At 52.0% G+C, this 22,758-nt stretch overlaps 1 protein-coding gene across 2 annotated transcripts in view; it reads right to left on the bottom strand.

Annotated features, from left to right (window-relative positions):
* The window catches only part of IL34 (interleukin 34), a 56,374-nt gene that overhangs the window by 21,768 nt on the left and 11,848 nt on the right, over nt 1–22,758 (bottom strand). Inside the window, exon 1 of one of the 2 annotated variants that reach the window (XM_044986711.1) lies at nt 20,561–20,693. The exons of the other annotated variant lie outside the window; for it this stretch is intronic. The gene's annotated coding sequence lies outside the window, so the exon portion shown is untranslated. Of the gene's footprint in view, nt 1–20,560; nt 20,694–22,758 lie in introns of those variants that run through there. 2 annotated transcript variants of the gene reach the window in all.

Raw genomic sequence — 22,758 nt, 5'->3', positions numbered from 1 at the left:
ACGACCTGTTCTGTCCTTCCGATAGATATTGTACTCTGGTATTACTGTGTTCCAGTGATCATCATCATTCCACCAAGTTCCTGTAGTGCCTATTATAGCAATATCCTCATTTAATACCAGGCATTCAATTTCACCCACCTTAGTATTTAGACCTCTAGCATTTGTATATAAGCACTTGTAAAATTGGTCACTTTTTAGCTGCCATTATGTGATGTAATTGAATGGGACTCGCTTTCATTTGACTGTTTCTCATCAGATCCTTCCTGCACTTTATCATCTTCCATCCCCTCCTCCTTACTAGGATATAGAGAATCTCCATTAATAGACCCTCCCATAAGGGATGTCTCTGTCTGAACCGTGTGGGCTCCCTCTTTCCCAAAAGGTTCCCCAGTTCCTAATAAATCTCAACCCTCCTCCCTACACCATCGTCTCAGCCACGCATTGAGACCCTGCAGTTCTGCCTGTCTAACCGGCCCTGCGCATGGAACTGGAAGCATTTCAGAGAATGCTGCCATGGAGATCCTGGACTGTAATCTCTGACCTAGCAGCCAAAACTCAGGTTGTTCCCAGCTGCCCATCAGGACCTCTCTCCTACCTTTCCCTGTGTCATTGCTACCGACATGTACCATGACCATGGGCTCCTCCCCAGCACTGCACATAAGCCTGTCTAGGGCCTTGTCTACACTACAAGACTATTTCGAATCTACTTAAGTCGAATTTGTGGATTCGACCTTATGAAGTCGAATTTGTGTATCCACAGTAAATACACTAATTCGAATTTCTGAGTCCACAGTAACGGGGCTGGCGTCGACTTTGGAAGCGGTGCACTGTGGGAAGCTATCCCACAGTTCCCGCAGTCCCCGCTGCCCATTGGAATGCTGGGTAGAGCTCCCAATGCCTCCTGGGGGAAAAATGTGTCGAGGGTGCTTTTGGGTAACTGTTGTCATTGAACCGTCAATCACGCCCTCCCTCCCTGAAAGCTCCGGCGGGAAATATGTTCGCGCCCTTCTCTGGTCGGTTACAGCGCGGACGCCACAGCACTGCGAGCATGGAGCCCGCTGCGATCATCGCTGCACTTATGGCCGTTGTCAACTCCTCGCACCTTATCGTCCACCTCTTCCACAGTCAGCTGCTGAGAAATCGGGCGAGGAGGCTCTGGCAGCGCGGTGAGGACAGGAATTCACAGAGTGGCGCAGACCTCTCACAAAGCAGGGTACGCCGTGCCGTGGAGATCATGGTGGCAATGGGTCAAGTTCATGGTGTGGAACGGCGATTCTGGGCCCGGGAAACAAGCACGGACTGGTGGGACCGCATAGTGCTGCAGGTCTGGGTTGAATCACAGTGGCTGCGAAACTTCAGGATGCGTAAGGGCACTTTCCTTGAACTCTGTGACTTGCTGTCCCCTGCCCTGAAGCACCAGGACACCCGGATTCGAGCAGCCCTGAGTGTGCAGAAGCGAGTGGCCATAGCCCTCTGGAAACTTGCAACGCCAGACAGCTACCGGTCAGTAGCGAACCACTTTGGCGTGGGCAAATCTACCGTGGGGGTTGCTGTGATTGAAGTAGCCCACGCAATCGTTGAGCAACTTCTCTCAAAGGTAGGGACTCTCGGAAACGTCCAGGACATCATAGATGGCTTCGCCGCGATGGGATTCCCAAACTGCGGTGGGGCTATAGATGGGACTCACATCCCTATCCTGGCACCAGCCCACCAGGCCAGCGAGTACATTAACCGAAAGGGCTACTTTTCAATGGTGCTGCAAGCACTGGTAGACCATAGGGGACGTTTTACCAACATCTTCGTTGGGTGGGCGGGCAAGGTTCATGACGTGCGTGTGTTCAGGAACTCTGGTCTGTTTAAACGCCTCCAGGCAGGTACTTTCTTCCCGGACCACAAAATAACGGTTGGGGATGTGCAGATGCCTACAGTGATCCTCGGGGACCCAGCCTACCCGCTAATGCCCTGGCTCATGAAGCCCTATACAGGCGCCTTGGACAGAGAGAAGGAACTCTTCAACTACCGGCTGAGCAAGTGCAGAATGGTGGTGGAGTGTGCTTTCGGACGTCTCAAGGGGAGATGGCGGAGCTTACTGACTCGCTCGGACATCAGCGAAAAGAATATCCCCGTAGTTATTGCTGCTTGCTGTGTGCTACACAATCTCTGTGAGAGCAAGGGCGAGACCTTTTTGTCCGGATGGGAGGTTGAGGCAAATCGCCTGGCTGCAGTTTACGCTCAGCCAGACACCCGTGCCGAGAGAATATCCCAGCGGGAAGCGCTGTGTATCTGGGAGGCTTTGAAAGCAAGTTTCCTCGGAGAGCAGGGTAACCTATGACTCTCCACTTGCTTTCAAGAGAAACTGACCCTGGGCCTGTGTCTGTATGTGTCGATTTTGATCTGCGGTTACATACCCCGTTCTCCAAGTTTCCCCCACTTCCAAAGCACGTTTTAAAGCAAATTAATTGTAACACTCATTATTAATAAATCTTTGTTTTACTTTGCATTTCTGTTCAGGTGTTGAAACATGGACGCATACTGTGCTGGGCACGGTGTGCACTGATGTACAGACCGCTTCCTCCATAGAGGACTGACATCCTCCTGCTCCTACATAGGTCTCTGGGGTGGGGGACGGTTGCAAGTGGTTGTGCATGAAGGGGAGGGTTTGCAGGAAGGGGTGGGTTTGCAGGAAGGGGCGAGTGGTGCCTTCTTTGGATAGGGGTTTGGATGACGGCAGTGGGCTGCGGGTTTGGGCGTAGGAAGGGGTGAGGGGTGTGGGGGAAGGGTGAGTATCTGTCCGTGGATGAGGGCTCTTGTTGGGGCTCAGGGCAGCGGAGAGGCTCGGTGCTACGGTGGAAGTGCATGGTAAGGGCAGCATGCCTTAACATTAAGGGGGTGGCAGGCGCTAGGACCCTGGACAAGCATACACATCACAGAATGACCCGGGGCAGCATACACCACACAGAGTGACCCTGGTGCCTACTGACTGCAGTGTGTGTGTGCCCTGCAGTTGATCATGCCCCCAAGTCTGTACCCTGGTAATGTAGGCTATACCGTGCAATTATAAATCCCCTCCCCCCCCCATACAAAAAAAAATCCTCTGACACAAAAGACGTGACCGAAACAGTGAATAACAGCAAACAGCTTTTAATAATCTAATACACAGTGGGGGGATGAAACTTGGATTTGGGACTGGGTGAGCCTGTAAGGGAAGCACTTCTACAAATGTATAGCGTGAGAGGTGTGTGGTACATTAGCGCTATGCAGTGGTGCAGTGACAGTTCTCACGGCCCCTACCGCCCCTCCATCTTGTACTTTTGGGTGAGGGGGGGGCAGGACTTCTTGGCGGGGGAGGGCGGTTGCAGATACACTGCAGGGGGGCTCTGTCCTCCTGCCTGCGGTCCTGCAGAACATCAACAAGGCGCCGGAGCGTGTCCGTTTGCTCCCTCATTAGCCCAAGCAGCGTTTGAGTCGCCTGCTGGTCTTCCTGCCGCCACCTGTCCTCCCGTTCGATGTGTGTGCGATGCTGTTGACATAGGGTCTCCCTCCACTGTCTCTGCTCTGCCGCCTCGGCTCTGGAGCAGGCCATCAGTTCCGCGAACATCTCGTCCCTAGTCTTTTTCTTTCACCGCCTAATCTGCGCCAGCCTCTGCGAGGGGGATGCCGGGGCAGTCCGGGAAAGAGCCGAAGCTGTGTGATGGGAAAAGTAAGTGATTTCCTTGAACAGATACATGTTTGCGAACAGTGAACACAGTCTAGTCAGTTTCTCTGAACAAGACCATACAGGGCAACAAGTCTCACGAGATCTCAGGACAAGTTCGAGATTTCGGAATACGCTCTCATTGGCTGCGGCATTGCACAGGAGAGCGGACAAGTGGGGAGAGACAGTTGAATCCGTCTAGCAGACAGTCCTGGTAAGCCTTACAGTACATTCTGCTTATCAGTTAATGGATAGCTGTGCCCTCCCGCTAAAGGCAATCTGGAAATCATATACTCTGACCCTTTTCCAGCCACTCCCGCCAGTGCACGGGAAAGATCAACGTATGCTTTTCCTATGTGGCCTACAACACGTGGCTGTTAAGCGAGGGTCATTGTTATGCAAAATAAAAGTCAACCATTCACAACAGTAACAATACACTAATTGCCCTCATTAGATGCAGCATTTCATGAACGAGATCACCCTGAGGCGGGTCCCTCGGAGTCACAAAGAGCGGATGCTAAGGGAAGCCCTGCAGAGACCAGGACCATATGCGGCCATGCTTGTGGAGGCGATGATTCCCATCTACATAAGGATGTCCTGGCGCGGAAGAGTGTGCTTCCACGGAGCACCCAACAAGGCACCTCTCCCCAGGAACCTCCTGCGGAGGCTTTTCGAGGACCTAAATGAGACCTTTCTTGAATTGTCCCTGGAGGATTATTGTTCAATCCCTATATGTGTGGACCTACTTTTCATATAGTTTTTCATTGAAAATTTTATATATAGTATTTCTATTTTTTATACCTGTTTTATAAAAAATAAATGTTTACATGTTTATAGCACTTACCGCCTGATCCTTCCCCTGATTCAGAGTCCAGGTTAACGGCCGGGGAGGGTTGGTAGGGGATCTCTGTGAGGGTGATGAAGAGATCCTGGCTGTCAGGGAAAGCGGTATTGTGTTCGCTGTCGCCTGCGCCGTCCTCCACAGACCCTTCCTCATCTTCCCCATCGGCGAACATCGAGGAGGAACTGTCCAGGTTCACTATGCCATCCACTGAGTCCACGGTCACTGGTGGGGCAGTGGTGGCAGACCCACCTAGAATGGCATGCAGTGCCTCGTAGAAGCGGCATGTCTGGGGCTGGGCTCCGGAGCGTCCGTTTGCCGCTCTGACTTTTTGGTAGCCTTGTCTCAGGTCCTTGATTTTCACGCGGCACTGCATCGCATCCCGGCTGTATCCTTTCTCTATCATTGCTTTGGAGACCTTCTCGAAGGTCTTTGCATTCCGCTTGCTGGAGCGCAGCTCCGACAGCACAGACTCCTCGCCCCACACACCGATCAGATCCATGACTTCCCGGTCTGTCCATGCTGGGGACCTCTTTCTATTCTTGGATTGGCCGGACTCCTCTGCTGGAGAGCTCTGCATCGTTGCAGGTGCTGCGGAGCTCGCCCCGATGTCCAGCCAGGACGTCAGATTCAAAGTGCCCAGACAGGAAAAGGAATTCAAATTTTCCCGGGTCATTTCCTGTGTGGCTGGTCAGAGAATCCAAGCTCGGACTGCTGTCCAGAGCGTCAACAGAGTGGTGCACTGTGGGATAGCTCCCGGAGCTACTAAGTTCGATTTGCATCCACACCTAGCCTAATTCGAGCTAGCCATGTCGAATTTAGCGTTACTCCACCTGTCGGGGTGGAGTACCGAATTCGAACTAAAGAGCCCTCTAGTTCGAATTAAATGGCTTCCTGGTGTGGACGGTTGAGCGGTTAGTTCGAATTAACGCTGCTAAATTCGATTTAAAGTCCTAGTGTAGACCAGGCCTAGATGTCTCGACAGATCTGCAACCCCATGTGGTTCTCCTAGACATCGCAAACCCAGCTATCTATGTTTCTAAGGATCCCCCATTACTATTACCTGTCTCCTCCTAATAACTGGAGTTCCCTCCCGCAGAGGGGTATCCTAAGTGCGAGGGGATACCATATCATCATCTGGAGAGAGGGTCCCAACTGTGGGTTCATTCCCTCTGCTTCAGTTTGATGTTCTCCTTTCCTGAGACTTTCATCCTCCTCAGCAACACAGACGTTGCCAGGCTGGGGGTTGGATTGCTCCATTGTGTCCCAGAAAGTCTCATCTGTGTACCTCTGTCTCCCTCAGCTCCTCCAGTTCAGCCACTCTGGTCTCCAAAGCCCGTACATGGTCTCTGAGGGCCAGGAGCTCCTTGCACCGAATGCACCCACCCACAAGGCAGGTAATCCTACACCCCCACTCTCCTGCTGCAGGAGCCATCTCCTTGTTCTGTGTATAGACAACACCTACCACCATGGAGCCTGATCCCAGGCACTGTCAATAACCCCCTGACAGTCAAACAACCAGACTGACCAGCCACAGCTCTGGATTGAGGGTCCCTGCTTGGACACAAATTGCCTTCCCAGGCCAGTAAAGAGACGCTGCCCCTTGGGGACAATCCCAGGACTCCTGGGTGTTGCTCTGGATGAATCAAATGGTTATTTTGTCTGCTAAACTTTAAACCCCCTCACGCACTGCAGCCAGGCTGGTGCTCGTCACAGCTCTGGCTTCGTTTTACCGCTCGTAACTTTCTTATAATTGTCTTTATGTTTTATTTCCATTAATAAAGCTCATAAACACAGCAAGAGCCTCACACCTACTGCTGGCAGAGCAGTCTGGCCTGGGGAGAGCAATCTGGAATGGCCTGCTGTGGTTAGACCCAGCTACCTGATTTCAAACTGCGCAGATCCAGGGGAATTCAATCAGACAGGTCTTTCTACTGAAATGAATAATAATCCCTAGCTCCTATCTAGTACTTCTCATCCACAGAGTCAGAAGCGCTATAGAAAGGAGGTCAGTGTCATTATCCCTACTGCACAGGTGGGCAAACTGAGGCACAGGGACATGACTCACCCGAGGTCACCCAACGGGCCAGGACAGAGGCAGGAATAGAAGGCAGGTCTGCCGAGTCACCGCGCAGTCACAAGGCCACACTGCCAGCCTGCGCTGGTCAGGAAGAGACGAAGACAACCCGTCCCGTAGCACCTATGCTAGCTCTGCAACTCAGCTTGTTCCCAGCTGCCCCCCAGGTTTCCAAGCACTGCAGGTGTTGGAGCCGGCTCCACATCACTGCGCTGTGGCCATGATCAGGGAGGAAGCTGGGGCTCGAGACAGGTGGGGCTTGGCACCCGAGGGCACAGGAGGCTGCGTGAGTTTTGGCACACGAGGGGCACGTGAGGCGCGTCTCTGCTCTCCCCTCCTCTCGTTGGGCCAGGACAAAGGAAGCTGCATTTTTGGGAGGGGACTTGATTTCACCACTCCCCCCACACCCAGCACCGATCTACCCCGATCCCATCACTGGAGACGGCCTCGCTGGGATGTGGGGGCAGATGGACCCTCCGTTAAAGTTCTGATGAGACGGTGCTCTGCGCACGTGCCTTGATTCCACAGTGCAGCTGTTCCAGCCATCGCGGCAGGCGCCACCAGGGAAGCAGCCACAGGTGCTGCTTTTTTCTGTAACTGCACATCCAAGATCCTCCCCTCTAGGAAAGACACTCAGGCCTTGTCTCCACACCACCACGGCACCTGCTTGACTCAATCAGCTTCGAAGCCAAGGTGCTTACGCTGCGAGGATGCTCTGGCCGGGGTGTGATCTGGGCCTTCGCTCCAGCTAGGGGAAGGGAGCTGCTCCCCGGCCTCGGTTGGGCTCAAACACGCTCTCCGCTAGCTCAGTACAAGCTTTGGGTAGAGCAGGCCTGGGGAGGTGGATCTCACAGCACAGCCCGCGACCACGGAATCACAAAGCACAAGGGCTCCCTGCTATAAACCGTCCGCGATCGTCAGCATCATTAATACGTTACAGTAGAACCTCAAAGATCCGAACACCAGAGTTACGGACTGATCAGTCAGCCAGACACCATGTGGAACTGGAAGTAACCAATCAGGATGCAACAGAGGCAGGAAAAACAAGAACAACAAAACAACCCCACACAAATCTTGTGCTGCAGGATCTCAATCTTTTTCTTTCTGAGGCCTCCCTCCAACATACCATAAAAACTTCAGGGCCCAGCAGGTGGCCTCAGGCAGTGATTTCCCTACATCCCCCCTTAACTTCCCCAGCCCCCACTCCAGTTTTGTGAGCTAGTTACATGCCAAACCTGGTGGCTGAACTTTGCGACTTTGTCCTCACCCACAACTATTTCACATTTGGGGACAATATATACCTTCAAGTCAGCGGCACTGCTATGGGTACCCGCACGGCCCACAGTATGCCAACATTTTTATGGCTGACTTAGAACAATGCTTCCTTAGCTCTCGTCCCCTAACGCCCCTCCTCTACTTGCGCTACATTGATGACATCTTCATCATCTGGACCCATAGGAAAGAAGCCCTTGAGGAATTCCACCATGATTTCAACAATTTCCATCCCACCATCAACCTCAGCCTAGACCAATCTACACAAGCGGTCCATTTCTTTGACACTACTGTGCTAATAAGCGATGGTCACCTAAACAGCACCCTATACCAGAAACCCACTGACCACTATACTTACCTATATGCCTCCAGCTTCCGTCCAGGACACACCACACGATCCATTGTCTACAGCCAAGCTCTAAGATACAACCGCATTTGCTCCAATCCCTCAGACAGAGACAAACACCTACAGGATTTCTATCAAGCATTCTTAAAACTACAATACCCACCTGCTGAAGTGAAAAAGGTGATTGACAGAGCCAGAAGAGCACCCAGAAGTTACCTACTACAAGACAGGCCCAACAAAGAAAATAACAGAACACCACCAGCCATCACCTTCAGCCCCCAACTAAAACCTCTCCAGCACATCATCAAAGAGCTACAACCTATCCTGAAAGATGATCCCTCACTCTCACAGATCTTGGGAGACAGACCTGTCCTCGCTTACAGACAGCCCCCCAACCTGAAGCAAATACTCACCAGCAACCACACACCACAGAACAAAAACACTAACCCAGGAACCTATCCTTGCAACAAAGCCCGATGCCAACTCTGTCCACATATCTATTCAAGTGACACCATCATAGGACCTAATCACATCAGCCACGCCATCAGGGGCTCATTCACCTGCACATCTGCCAATGTGAAATATGCCATTATGTGCCAGCAATGCCCCTCTGCCATGTACAGTGGCCAAACCGGACAGTCTCTACACAAAAGAATAAATGGACACAAACCTGACATCAGGAATTATAACATTCAAACACCAGTAGGAGAACACTTCAACCTCTCTGGCCACTCATAACAGATTTAAAGGTGGCAATTTTGCAACAGAAAAGCTTCAAAAACAGACTCCAACTAGAAACTGCTGAACTTGAATTATTATGGAAACTAGATACAATCAACTTAGGCTTAAATAGAGACTGGGAATGGCTGAGCCATTACACACACTGAATCTATTTCCCCATGTTAAGTCTCCTCACACCTCTTGTCAAACTGTCTTAAATGGGCCATCTTGATTATCACTACAAAATTTTTTTTTCTCCTGCTGATAATAGCTCATCTTAATTAATTAGCCTCTTACAGTTGGTTGGGCAACTCCCACCTTTCCATGTTCTCTGTATGTATATATATCTCCTCACTGTATGTTCCATTCTATGCAGCCGATGAAGTAGGCTGTAGCCCACGAAAGCTTGTGCTCAAATACATTTGTTAGTCTCTAGGGTGCCACAAGTGCTCCTGTTCTTTTTGCAGATACAGACTTGGCTGCTACTCTGAAACATGCCAATTTAGTGACTGTTTGGAAATCTGAATTGAAACTGAAACATTAATACACACTTTAAAAGCATATACAGTGTATGATAAAATACATAGAACTGTAAAAGTATCATAGATTTCAAAAATATGAACATAGACTAGCTTCCTTATACAGCTGGTTTTTATGACAGTGTCAGTGCATTCATTTCGGTGACGTTGGCCAACCTAATAATTTCAAATGATGATTTGTAAGCAAAGTCTAAATGAGCTCTCCCTGACAGCTAGTGATGAGCTGGGGCTGGGAGGAAAGGCTTCAGGGCCAGATTGTATTTACATTCACACCTAATCTACCTAGGGATCCAGCAAACAGAGCTGTGTTGCCCTAGTGATAGATTTTGGCTGGGGTTGGGTTACAAATCACTTGAATGAGGGGGGTGGGGGAATGAAATGTTGTTCTTATTGTATGAGTAAAGGGCAGTTGAACTGTACAGAGCCTGTGCTGATTGAGGGCATCAAGAGAGAGGGTGGGGACCTGTCCCTCTCCACTGTTTAAAGACAGAGCTGATTAGGCTCCATAGATAGTCTTTAGTTCTGTTAAGTGATCACTGCAACTGAAATCACTGATAATCTGGTCTAAGTGCTTAGTCCTGCTGTGGGGACAGTGTTCCTGTGGGGACAGTGTTTCTGGGGAAGAGACAGCCCAGACTGCACTAGCAGCGAGGTTCCCCCACTGAGAGCTCAGCTGACATCAGTGAGAGCTGGTGGAACCTCAAGAGACCAACTTGCAGAGGTCACAGTGGCAGGTGGCAGCAGAAGGTGACTGTGCAGGGCCATTGGCAACAGAGTGCTGGAGTGACCGGTGGCACAACGATCAGCCGGAGCCAGAGCGAACAGTGAGCAGCTGGAGGAACGAGCAAGGGGCCTTCCTGCCCCCCCACCTGGGAGGTGAACTCATGTGAAAGCACCTCTGAACTCTGAGTCTCCCCTGACCAAGGACAACACCAGTCAGTGGGGTGCAGCAGGGGTGAGCTGGAGCCGGTTCGCACGGGTTCGCGCGAACCCGTTGTTAAATTTAGAAGCGGTTTTAGAACCGCTTGTTAACGAGCTTCCCTGCGAGGGAAGCTTTGATGGGCTCTGCCTGGGAAGCCTGTAATTCCTCCTCCCAGCCACCGGGGGGCGCTGCGCTGTGCTGCGAGAGCCACGTGAGCTGCCTCCTGGCCCTGTTGCTGCTCCTGCTCTTTGGACCTCTGGCCCTGGGGCTCCTGCTGCTGCCCCGTGAGTCCCCGGCTGCGTCCTGCTGCTCCCAGCCCCCCCCCCCCCCCGGCCGTGTGAGTGTCTGCGCCCCTCCCCCGCCTTCCCTGCCCCCAGCCACCCCCTACCCCACCCCCTGCCCACAGCCAGCCCCAGCCACCCGCAGCCCCCAGCCACCCCCAGCCAGCCCCTGCCCCCAGCCACCCCCCTGCCCCACCCCCTGCCCACAGCCGCCCTCTGCCCGCAGCCAGCCCTTGCCACAGCCAGCCTCTGCCCGCAGCCAGCCCTTGCCACAGCCAGCCGCCTGCCCACAGCCACCCGCAGCCCGCCCGTCTGCATCACCTGCCCACAGCCAGCCCGTGTCACTCCCTGCCTCCAGCTAGCCCTGCCCCACGCCCCTATCTGCAGCCAGCCCCACATCCACTGGTGCCCTGCAGTTCCCAGGGCAGTAACCCTGCACACCTGCTTTAATGAGGGGGGGGGCAGGGAGCAGCTGGGACCCACACATGTGCACACCCTAGAGTGACCAGACAGCAAGTGTGAAAAATCGGGACGGGGGTGAGGGGTAATAGGAGCCTATATAAGAAAAAGACCCAAAAATTGAGACTGTCCCTGATCACCACCCACACATGTGAAACGGAGCTCATTTCTAGTTCAGCCCCATCTTTTTTAAAAAGAACTTTAGGTAGGGTTAAAATACATCTGTATTTTCCTGGACATGTCAGGCTTTTCGGTTCTTAATCACCTCCTGGGAAAATATGGACGTATGGTAACCCTATTGGTACAAAAAATACATGCTGTCGCACATCCCTTAAATCAGAACTTTTTATAGGGAACCCGTTGTTAAATCAGAACTTTTTATAGGGAACCCGTTGTTAAGATTTTGGCAGCTCATCACTGGGGTGCAGTGAAGGGAAAAGTGAGGGGCACGTTAAAGAAACATTTGTTTGTTGGACTATATTTTAGTGACTTTGCTCCAGAATGCTCGATTTGAGACTGGGAATGGAAATTTACATAAATATGTTTCCTAGTAGGCCAAGATTTTTAAAATGCAGTATTTGCCAAGGTTGTTATCTCACATGTTGCTATCTTGAGAGGTCATTATGTTGGGGAGTTTCTGTACTAAACATTTTTATTATTATAATTAATTTTTACATAAGAATGGTCATACTGGGTCAGACCAATGGTGCATATAGCCCAGTCGCCTGTCTTCCAACAGTGGTCAAGGCCAGGTGCTTCAGAGGGAATGAACAGAACAGGGAATCATCACGTGATCCATCCCCTGTTGCCCATTCCCAGCTTCTGGCAAACAGGCTGGGGACACTCAGAGCATGGTGTTGCATCCCTCCCCATCCTGGCTAATAGCCACTGATGGGCCTATTCTCCAGGAATTTATCTAGTTCTTTTTTTAATCCTGTTAGAGTTTTGGTCTTCACAGCATCCCTGGCAAAGAGTTCCATGGGTTGACTTTATGTTGTGTGAAGAAATACTTCCTTTTGTTTTTTTAAAACCTGCTGCCTATTACTTTCACTGTGTTATGTGAAGGATTAAATAATATTTCCTTATTCACTTTCTTCACACCAGTCATGCTCAAATAAATGTGTTGTCTCTAAGGTGCCACAAGTACTCCAGTTCTTTTTAAAAAAACAAATATAATGTTGGGAATCATTGACTGCCGCTGCACATTGAGTGGATGTTTTCAGAGAACTATCCACAATGACTCCAAGATCTCTTTCTTGAATGTAAACAGCTGATTCAGACTCCTTCATTTTGTATGTATAGTTGAGATTGTTTTCCAATGTGCATTACTTTGCATTTATCAACATTGAATTTCATCTGCCATTTTTGTTGCTCAGTCACCCAGTTTTGTGAGATCCCTTTGTAACATTTCGCTGTCTGCCTGGAACTTAACTATCTTGAATAGTATTGTATCATCTGCACATTTTGCCACCTCGCTGTTTACCCCTTTTTCCAGATCATTTATGAGTATGTTGAACAGTAATGGTCCCAGTACCGACCCCTCAAGGATACCACTATCTCTCTCCATTCTGAAAACTGATAATTTATTCCTACCCTTTGTTTCCCATATTTTAACCAGTTACTGATCCATGAGAGGACTTCCCTCTTATTCCATGATGGCTAACTTTTCAAAAGTCAATTTAAATTAAATACATTTTTTTTTAAAAATATTTTTTTTAGAAATCTACACCTGTTATGTGTTTTGGTGTAACTTGCATTATCCTTATGTTAAATTTGCATTATCTTAACAAAACATTTACTTTATTCATATCTCTTTTATATAGCTCATCGGCCCTGACACTTGCCCCTGTAAATTTGAACACCCTCCCTAATTTCATTTCCTGGGGAAACCACTGGCCTCAGGGCTATGGGGCTCGGGGCTTTAGCTACGGAGGGTGGGGAGTGTTCAGGATTTCAGCCCTGTGGGGGCTCAGGGCTTTAGCTATGGGGGGAAGCGCCAGTTTCAGTGCCAACACTTCCCCTGTAGCTAAAGTCCTGAGCCAAGGTGCGCTCCCCCCCTCCCCCCAGCTGAAACCAGGACCAGAGCCATGGAGAGCCCTGAGCCTCCCACCCCACCCCGAGGGTCAGAAGACCTGACCCCCCCTTGCAGCCCCAAAGCACCCATGGCTGAAGTCCATAGCGTCTTGTTCAGAGTTACGAACAACCTCCATTCCCGAGGTGTCCGGAACTCGGAGGTTCTGCTGAACCTCGAAACCCACGTGGATGTCACTCCTGGGAGCAGCTCCCCCTGGTGGCGACGGCACCACGTGCGGCCACAAGCACTCACCAGCACAAGGCCTGCCCTGCTGCCTCCAGCGTTAGCTCAGAAAGCTGAGCGCCCAATAAGGAGGCCCTCCCCTCCTCTCTCCACGGGCTGAGCTGCCTGCGCTCTGTTCCCCTGCCCCTCCTCCTCTCTCTCGGGGCACTGGGTTGGTGACCCCAACACAGACACAAACTCCAAGCTGCAGAACTGGCTTTAAACCAGGAGCAGGTCTTCTCTTGGGCGAAATGACACTGAACCATCAGCATCAAACCTCGGCCCCAGACTCTGCCTTCTGGGGACCGGCCCTGTCCATTCACACATTAAAGGCATTTCCAGCTCAAACAGCTTTTGCTCAGAACCCTCATGCGGCGCGAACCTGGAAGCTTTTGTACGCAAGTCTGAGCTGAAGGATTCACTCCAGCCCTGCCCTGGAAGGAGCCAGATCCTCAGCTGGAGGCTCCCTTGATTTCAGCAGAGCTCTGGTGATGGACGCTGCAGAGGATCTCTCCCTGCGCCTTACTGAGAGGATTCCAGGCTAGCTTCTGCCGGTTTCACCCACACTCAGTAACTGCCTTTGACCAGGGGGGCTGGCTGGAGCTGGGCTCCGGTTCCCCTTCAGAGCGGGGAGATGAATTCATTCGTATTTAGTCTGTGCATGACAGCAGCACTCGGCGCCGCACCACCTCCTCTAGCCTCTGAAGACAAAAGTGATTTGGCTGCGACATCTGGCAGGAGAGCACCCCTGTCCTCCAGCTCTTCCCACACTGACTGCCAAGCTGCCGTCGCATAGGGAACCTCGCTCCCAATAAAACACCTTCCCAGCCAGCCCCAAACTGGCACGCTCCCCCATCCGCTGAGCAAAGCTGTCATAACTATAAAGGGAAGGGAACAGCCCTCCTGTGTACAATACTGTAAAATCCCTCCTGGCCAGAGACACCAAAATCCTTTTACCTGTAAAGGGTTAAGAAGCTCAGGTAACCTGGCTGACACCTGACCCAAAGGACCAATAAGGGGACAAGATACTTTCAAATCTGGGGGGGGGGGAAAGGGAGGCTTTTGTTTGTGCTCTTTGTTTTGGGGTTGTTCGCTCTTGGGACTAAGAGGAACCAGACACCAATCCAGGCTCTCCAAATCTTTCTGAACCAGTCTCTCATATTTCAAACTTGTAAGTAACAGCCAGGCAAGGCGTGTTAGTTTATCTTTGTTTTTCTCAACTTGTGAATGTTCCTTTGCTAGAGGGAGGTTTATCCCTGTTTTGCTATAACTTTGAAACTAAGGCTAGAGGGGTTCCTCTGGGCTCTCTGAATCTGATTACCCTGTAAAGTTATTTTCCATCCTGATTTTACAGAGATAATTTTTTTTTTTAAATAAAATCTTTCTTTTAAGAACCTGACTGATTTTCCATTGTCCCAAGACCCAGGGGTTTGGGTCTTTGATCACTTTGTAACCAATTGGTTAGGATATTATTCTCAAGCCTCCCCAGGAAAGGGGGTGTAAGAGCTTGGGCAGATATTTTGGGGGAAGAGGAACTCCAAGGGGTCCTTTTCCCTGTTTCTTGTTAAATCACTTGGTGGTGGCAGCGCACCAGGTTTTAACCTAAGCTGTTAGAAATAAGCTTAGGGGGCTTTCATGCGGGTCCCCACATCTATACCCTAGAGTCCAGCGTGGGGAAGGATCCCTGACAAAAACATTGGAAGATCCCCTGGGGCAGACTGAAATAACCACGATGACAGCTCAAGGTGTGCATGGCAGAGAGGTGTCCTCCAGCAAACCACGGACTGGGAAAGAAAAGCGCCAGGATCAGGGAGCCTATTCCAGGCCTCGGTCTTTAATCTAGCTGCAAAGAGCTGGATTTGACTCTAGGGAAAATGCAGTGGTAACGGGTAAGGTGATGGATGTTACCCGTCAGTACTAGGTGCAAGAGCGTCTCAGACGGTGGGACTGACATGCCAGCAGGTAAAGCAACGCACAGGAGTGTACAAGCAGGGTAAATTAAATGAAGAGCCTTTCCCCCACCCCACTGTAATGTCTGCGCTCCTCCTCCCCTGCTGCGTAACTCCCACCACTGACATATTGCTCTGCACCAATAATTAATCAAGGCTGGAGGCAGCTCCTGGCACCTAATGCGTTTGCATCTCTAATGGCTCTCTCCACTGCTAACTCACTGCCCTGCTGAGAGCGCGAACTGCCCCAAATCGCCAAGGCTAAACAAGGAGCCGTGCCAGCCCTCGCCAAGTCTCTAAGCCCTGTCCTCCTCCTCCTCCAACTCCGGTTGTAATCTCCTTTGTTAACTAGTCTGCCAAGCTCCACATGGCCCTTTGGCCCTTAAACATCGGAGCCATAATGGTCACTGAATCATGGAGCTAGATTAGCTTATTGATTGCCTGTACCAGCACTGGGACAGTAAAACAACCATCCTAGCCACGAACAAGGGCGCACACCACACTAGTGCACTCAACACCGGGGCAAGGAAGGGAAGTAACTTGGGTTAAAGTATTTACCACCAGGGTATCAGCATGAGGAAATTCCAGCTCCTGCTGCGCAAGTGTGCGGCAGCTCCTTTGTGGGCCGGCCCAGTGTGTGTCGGGGGTGAGAAGGGCTGACACAGCACTGGAGTGGGTTCACAGGGAGCATTAAAAAAACAAAAGCCTGTGATAAAATCCTACCCAACCTTTGCCCTTACTTGTAATACACAGAGCAGGCGCAGAGGGGGAGCCCTGGTACATTGGCATGAAGCTTCCCACATCGTCCCTCAGTGCACAGGACCCGGGGGCCGTGGGAGGCCTGGTTCTCTCTCTCTAGTCTGGGCACAACAGTTGCGACAGGCTCTCCCTCTCTGTGGTGCTCCGCTTGTCCTTGTTCCTGTGGTATCTGAGCACCTCTCCATCGTCAGTGTGTTTACCTCCAGGCACCCCCGCGGGCAGGGCAATTATCCCATAGGTTACAGAGGGGACCCGCAGCAGCCAGACAGACAAAGTGGCCAAAGTACCCAGGGCTGTGCAGCACCTTACCACGAGGAAGCCTTGTCTGTGCCTGCCACGAGTCGGCTCCCTGGCTCTGCCAACCACGGGCAGCACAGGCCCTCCCCTCTCGGCCCACACTGGCTCCACTGTCCCTCTGCAGGTCCAAACCCCGCCCCCTCTGAGCATCCAGCCCCTGCTCCGCTGGCCTGTCGGAATTACCAGGCTCGCAGTTCCCCAGGGAATAGAAACCCGAGCTGACTCCTGACACCTGAAAAAAGCACAGGAGCACTCGTGGCACCTTAGAGACTAACACATTTATTTCAGCATGAGCTTTCGTGGGCTACAGCTCACATCTTCGGATGCAGCTCACGAAAGCTTATGCTGAAATAAATGTGTTAGTCTCTAAGGTGCCACAAGTACTCCTGTTCTTTTTGCGGATACAGACTATCACGGCTGCTACTCTGAACCCTGACACCTCAGATCACAGCTTCGCCAAACACACACCACTTAGTCTAGTTAATAGTGAAAACCAGAACGAGTTTACATAACAGAGATTCGAGTACTAGCAAGTAGGTAGAGAGTATCAGAAACAACTGGTTATGTCTAACACCAAATCAAAATACACCTTCTAGCCCTTAGACTTAACTGCCAAGCCATGTCCTGTCTCAAAGGTTCTCTCACCCTAAGTCTTTCCCCCAGTGTTAACCAGAGCAGCTTCGACCATCCGTTCATACACCTGCTGGCAGCTTGTCTCCTTGGTCTCTCTGCATTCTCCTGACACAGACTAAGTCTTTGATCTTAGCCTGAACCAGCCCACCTGCCTGTGGTGTGCTCCTTCCTGTAGATTTTGTGATCTCTTGTTGACTTTGCAATAAAGCTGCTGGCTCCATATGCAACAAACTTTACATTATAAGCCACACATAGAATCATAGATTATTAGGGTTGGAAGGGACCTCAGTAGATCATCTAGTCCAACCCCCTGCTCAAAGCAGGACCAATCCCCCAAATGGCCGCCTCAAGGATTGAACTCACAACACTGGGTTTAGCAGGCCAATGCGCAAACCACTGAGCTATTCCTCCCCCCAGCATAATGGTCAGCCAGGGAGATAAGTGTCTCCTGCCCCCTGCCTTAACAGAACCTGTCAATTACCTTCAGGCGACCTGGCTTAACTCACATACCTCAAGAGCATAGTTTTCAGTATAGATACGTAACTCCTTACAGGTCATCCCTCTTGCAATAAGACAACAAGTGTGTATCTGGAGCTTGGTAGAGACCTCACATGCCACCCTTCGGCGCACTGTTCTGTAGACATCAGACCCCGGGGATCCCTATAAGCCCTATGCACCCCCTATGCCCTCTCCCAGTTGGTCCCAAGGGATGTCTGCACCATGGCTGGTCATACAAGAAGTCTGTGGCAGAACAGGTTATTGAATCCAAGTCCTGAGCTAGCGTCCTAGCCACTGGACCATCCTGTGCAACTGGGAGGCAAAGTGCTGCTCCACTCGAGCATGCTGCTGTGGGTGGATGCGGAGACAAACACAAGCAGAAGAGGGCTGTTGGTATGGATGAACGGGCCAGGTTTGCAAAGGCCAATGCTAATATTTAAATTACACATGGTTTATATGACCACAGTTTGTCCAATGCTGATTTTTCACGCGGCACTGACAGATGCACTGCTAAAAGTCAGGAACATTTTTGATGAGAGGAGCTTTTGGGGCATGTGTCACGATAATTACTAATAATTCATCCATGCTCATGTCCGCCACCAGCTGGGAGCTCCGACACACCTTCCACCAACCTCACCACAGCCACACCTGCTAGGCAGTCAGCAAGTGTCATGGAGTCCCCGGGCGATGCTCTGGAACTGCTCCCCACCAAGCCAGTCAGGACTTTGGGGAGCCTCCTCTCCCCAAACAGTCTCCAGGGCAAGAAGCTCACACGGCTTCACCTCCTGGGTCTCTCCTTGGAGCATTCAGCATCCTCTGCCCCTCCGTGCGCTTCCCACAGCGAGCCCACCCCAGCGGGGTCCTGGGGAAGCCATGGGGTCCTGCACCCCCACTTCGCAGTCAGACGTGACTCTCAGCCAGCCAGTAACACAGAGGTTTATTCGATGACAGGAACAGGGTCTAAAACAGAGTTTGTAGGTACAGAGAACCGGACCCCTCGGCCGGGACCATTCTGGGGGGCAGTGAGCCAGACCCCCACGTCTGCACTTCACTCCTCATCCCCAGCCAGCTCCAGACTGACACCCCCTCCAGCCCCCCCTCCTCTGCTCAGTTCCTTTCCCGGGCCAGGAGGTCACTTGACCTCTTTGTCTCCAACACCTTCAGTTGGCATCTTTGCAGAGGAGGGGCCCAGGCCATCAGTTGCTAGGAGACAGAGTGTCAGGCATTCAGGTGCACTGGCCCTTTCCTCTGCAGCAATCACACCCCCTTATCCCACCACCTAGATATTAAGAACTGCAGAGGGGACACTGAGGCACCAACACAGTATTCAGAGCAAACATTAAAAACATTCCCAGTTCGTCACAGCAAGGGCGGGTGACTTCTCAATCCATTTGCTAATTGAGGATCAGGGTAGGATTCAGCCAGTGGGACGGGGAGGGGAACAGATGCAGATGGAAAAGTTTTGGGGTAAAGGGTTGAAGGCTGGACACAGGACTCCGACAGAGTTAGTCTCCAACCCGCATCCCACCACCAGCCAATCTGTTCTATTATAAAGAGTTCCTGGAAAAGGTTCAGTCCTAAATCTCTTTTTCATGCTATTTTTAAGCCTCCCCAGCAGAGCCCCCAGCTGACTCACCCAAATACAACGGGGAGGGGAGCTTGTTTTTGCAAAGGTTCTGCATTTGTCCACAAGAGCACCCAGAGCGCCAGCCGCATTAGCTCCCTGTCCACTGAGGGGGAACATGACCCTCCGTCTGTCACAGGGTAGAGGCCAAGGGGCAGAGCTGCCCAAGTCACAGTGGGATGGCATCTAAGCTTTGCAATGCAGCCGTTCCTCTGTGCGCACAGTCCAAGCACTCAGTTGTTTTCAAACTGTGGGTCACGACCCAGTACTGGGTCGCGGAATGTGGGACACTGGGTCGCAGCGGCTCTGGTCAGCACCACAGACTGGGCCGTTAAAAGTCCCGGCAGCAGTGCTGCCCGGCTTCAGCAGGCCAGTCCCTACCTGTTCAAACACCGCGCTGCGCCCCGGGAGCGGCCAGCAGCAGGTCTAATTCCAGGGGCAGTGGCTGCGGGCGAGAGCTGCGCAAAGCCACTTACACGCCTCCGTCTAGGAGCTGGACCTGCTGCTGGCCACTTCCAGGGTGCAGCACGGTCCGCGGTGCCAGGACAGGCAGGAAGCCTGCCTTAGCACCCCCGCTGCGCCACTGCCCGGGAACTGCCCAGGGTAACCCCCTGCCCCAACCCTGAGCTCCCGCACACCCAGAGCCCCCTCCTGCTCCCAAACCCCTCATCCCCAGTCACACCCCAGAGCCTGCACCCCTAGCCCAGAGACCTGACCCCCTCCCCCTGCCCAGAGCCCCCTCCCACATCCTGAACCCCTCATTCCCAGCCCCACCCTGCAACCCCCCCCCGCACCCCAACCCTCTGCCCCAGCTCCCTTGGGTCACAGGCATTAACAATTTTCCTCACTGGGTCGCCAGAAGAGAAGTTTGAACCCCGCCGCTTTAAGACGCTTTCTAAAGACTTCAAGCCAAGGGATTTTCCAGTGCGTGTCAATACAGCCCCATGTCCTGCACTTCTGGCTGCGTGTGCACCCAGCCCGGGCTCCTCCGCGATCCCTCCTTCCCGGCGCCCCCCGACCGAGCAGATCCTGCTCTGGGGGCCCCGCTGGCTCGCCCGGGCAGGGGGCTGCACGGAGGGAGGGAGGGGGGAGCAGCATTCGGCCCGGCCGCTCCGGGGCGCGCTCCGGGGGCGCTGAGCGCAGCATCGGGGCCGGACAAGACGAAGGTGCCGGCGGTGAGACGCCTGGGAGCAGCTGGAGCCTGCACTGGAGCCTTGCACTTCAGCGGAGCAGCCCCAGCTGGCAGGGCCCCCATGCGCAGCCCTCCCTGCCCCCCTCCAGGGTACCCTAAGCGCCCTCGCTGCTAAACCCGCCAGGTGCAACCCCCGCCCCCCGCGCGCTGCTCCCGGTTACCTGCGCGGCCGCCTCTGGCTCGTGCCGGGAGCGTCTCGCGCAGGGAGGGATCCCGGGGCGGGCTGCAGCGGCCAGTCCCCCTCCCAGTGCCGGGGGCCGGGCTCGCGCCTGCAGCTGGCTGCCAGGAGCACGTGGATTCCCGGAAATCAGGGGCTTTCGCCTTGCTCCGTGTGAACGCCATGCACGCCCCTGGCACGCGTTGCGCCCGGCTCTGGCGGTGCCGGGCAGAGCGCGTTGCATTGAAGCGCCCTGGATATTGCGCACCGCGGTTCTTGCAAAAGCAAAGAGCATCCTGCGCGCCACGCTGCGCCTTGCCAGCAGTCGGACAGGGGCTGGACGCGCGCATCTGTCTCCCCTGTAGTAACTCCTTGCAACTGAAAATGCACCTGCTCCCGGGCCTCCCTCTCCAGCCTGGAAACGGAGCCTTCTTCCCATCACAGCTGCCTGGAGCAATGATTTCCCTACACCCCTCCCAAGGGGGGTGTACACCCACCCCCCGAATTTCCCCAACACCCCCCCTCCCCAGTTTTGTGAACTAGTTACATGCCAAACCTGGTGCCTGAACTTTGCGACTTTGTCCTCACCCACAACTATTTCACATTTGGGGACAATATATACCTTCAAGTCAGCAGTACTGCTATGGGTACCCGCACGGCCCCACAGTATGCCAACATTTTTATGGCTGACTTAGAACAATGCTTCCTCCGCTCTCGTCCCCTAATGCCCCTACTCTACACTGATGACATCTTCTTTCATCTGGACCCATGGAAAAGAAGCCCCTGAGGAATTCCACCATGATTTCAACAATTTCCATCCCACCATCAACCTCAGCCTGGACCAATCCACACAAGCGATCCATTTCCTTGACACTTCTGTGCTGATAAGTGATGGTCACATAAACACCACCCTGTACTGGAAACCTACTGACCGCTATACTTACCTACATGCGTCCAGCTTCCATCCAGGACACACCACGCGATCCATTGTCTACAGCCAAGCTCTAAGATACAACCGCATTTGCTCCAATCCCTCAGACAGAGACAGACACCTACAAGATCTCTATCAAGCATTCTTAAAACTACAATACCCACCTGCTGAAGTGAAAAAGCTGATTGACAGAGCCAGAAGAGCACCCAGAAGTCACTTACTACAAGACAGGCCCAACATAGAAAATGACGGAACGCCACTAGCCATTATCTTCAGCCCCCAACTAAAACCTCTTCAGCGCATCATCAAAGATCTACAACCTATCCTGAAAGATGACACCTCACTCTCACAGATCTTGGGAGACAGACCTGTCCTCGCTTACAGACAGCCCCCCAACCTGAAGCAAATACTCACCAGCAACCACACACCACAGAACAAAAACACTAACCCAGGAACCTATCCTTGCAACAAAGCCCGATGCCAACTCTGTCCACATATCTATTCAAGTGACACCATCATAGGACCTAATCACATCAGCCACACCATCAGGTGCTTGTTCACCTGCACATCTACCAATGTGAAATATCCCATTATGTGCCAGCATTGCCCCTCTGCCATGTACATTGGCCAAACCGGACAGTCTCTATGCAAAAGAATAAATGGGATGCAAATCAGACGTCAAGAATTATAACATTCAAACACCAGTAGGAGAACAGTTTCAGAGGGGTAGCCGTGTTAGTCTGGTTCTGTAAAAGCAGCAAAGAATCCTGTGGCACCTTATAGACTAACAGACGTTTTGCAGCATGAGCTTTCGTGGGTGAATACCCACTTCTTCGGATGCAATACCCACTTCTTCGGACTTGCATCCGAAGAAGTGGGCATTCACCCACGAAAGCTCATGCTGCAAAACGTCTGTTAGTCTATAAGGTGCCACAGGATTCTTTGCTGCTTTTAGTAGGAGAACACTTCATCCTCTCTGGCCATTCAGTAACAGATTTAAAGGTGGCAATTTTGCAACAGAAAAGCTTCAGAAACAGACTCCAAAGAGAAACTGCTGAACTTGAATTAATATGCAAACTAGTACAATCAATTTAGGCTTAAATAGAGACTGGGAATGGCTGAGCCATTACACACATTGAATCTATTTCCCCATGTTAAGTATCCTCACACCTCTTGTCAAACTGTCTGAAATGGGCCATCTTGATTATCACTACAAACGTTTTTTTTTCTCCTGTTGACAATAGCACATCTTAATTAATTAGCCTCTTCGA

Source organism: Mauremys mutica, chromosome 14 (assembly GCF_020497125.1).
Source record: "Mauremys mutica isolate MM-2020 ecotype Southern chromosome 14, ASM2049712v1, whole genome shotgun sequence".
NCBI classification, from domain to species: Eukaryota; Metazoa; Chordata; order Testudines; family Geoemydidae; genus Mauremys; species Mauremys mutica.
The sequence above is the reverse complement of the archived record's forward strand: the minus strand, read 5'-3'. Positions and strand labels throughout refer to the sequence as shown.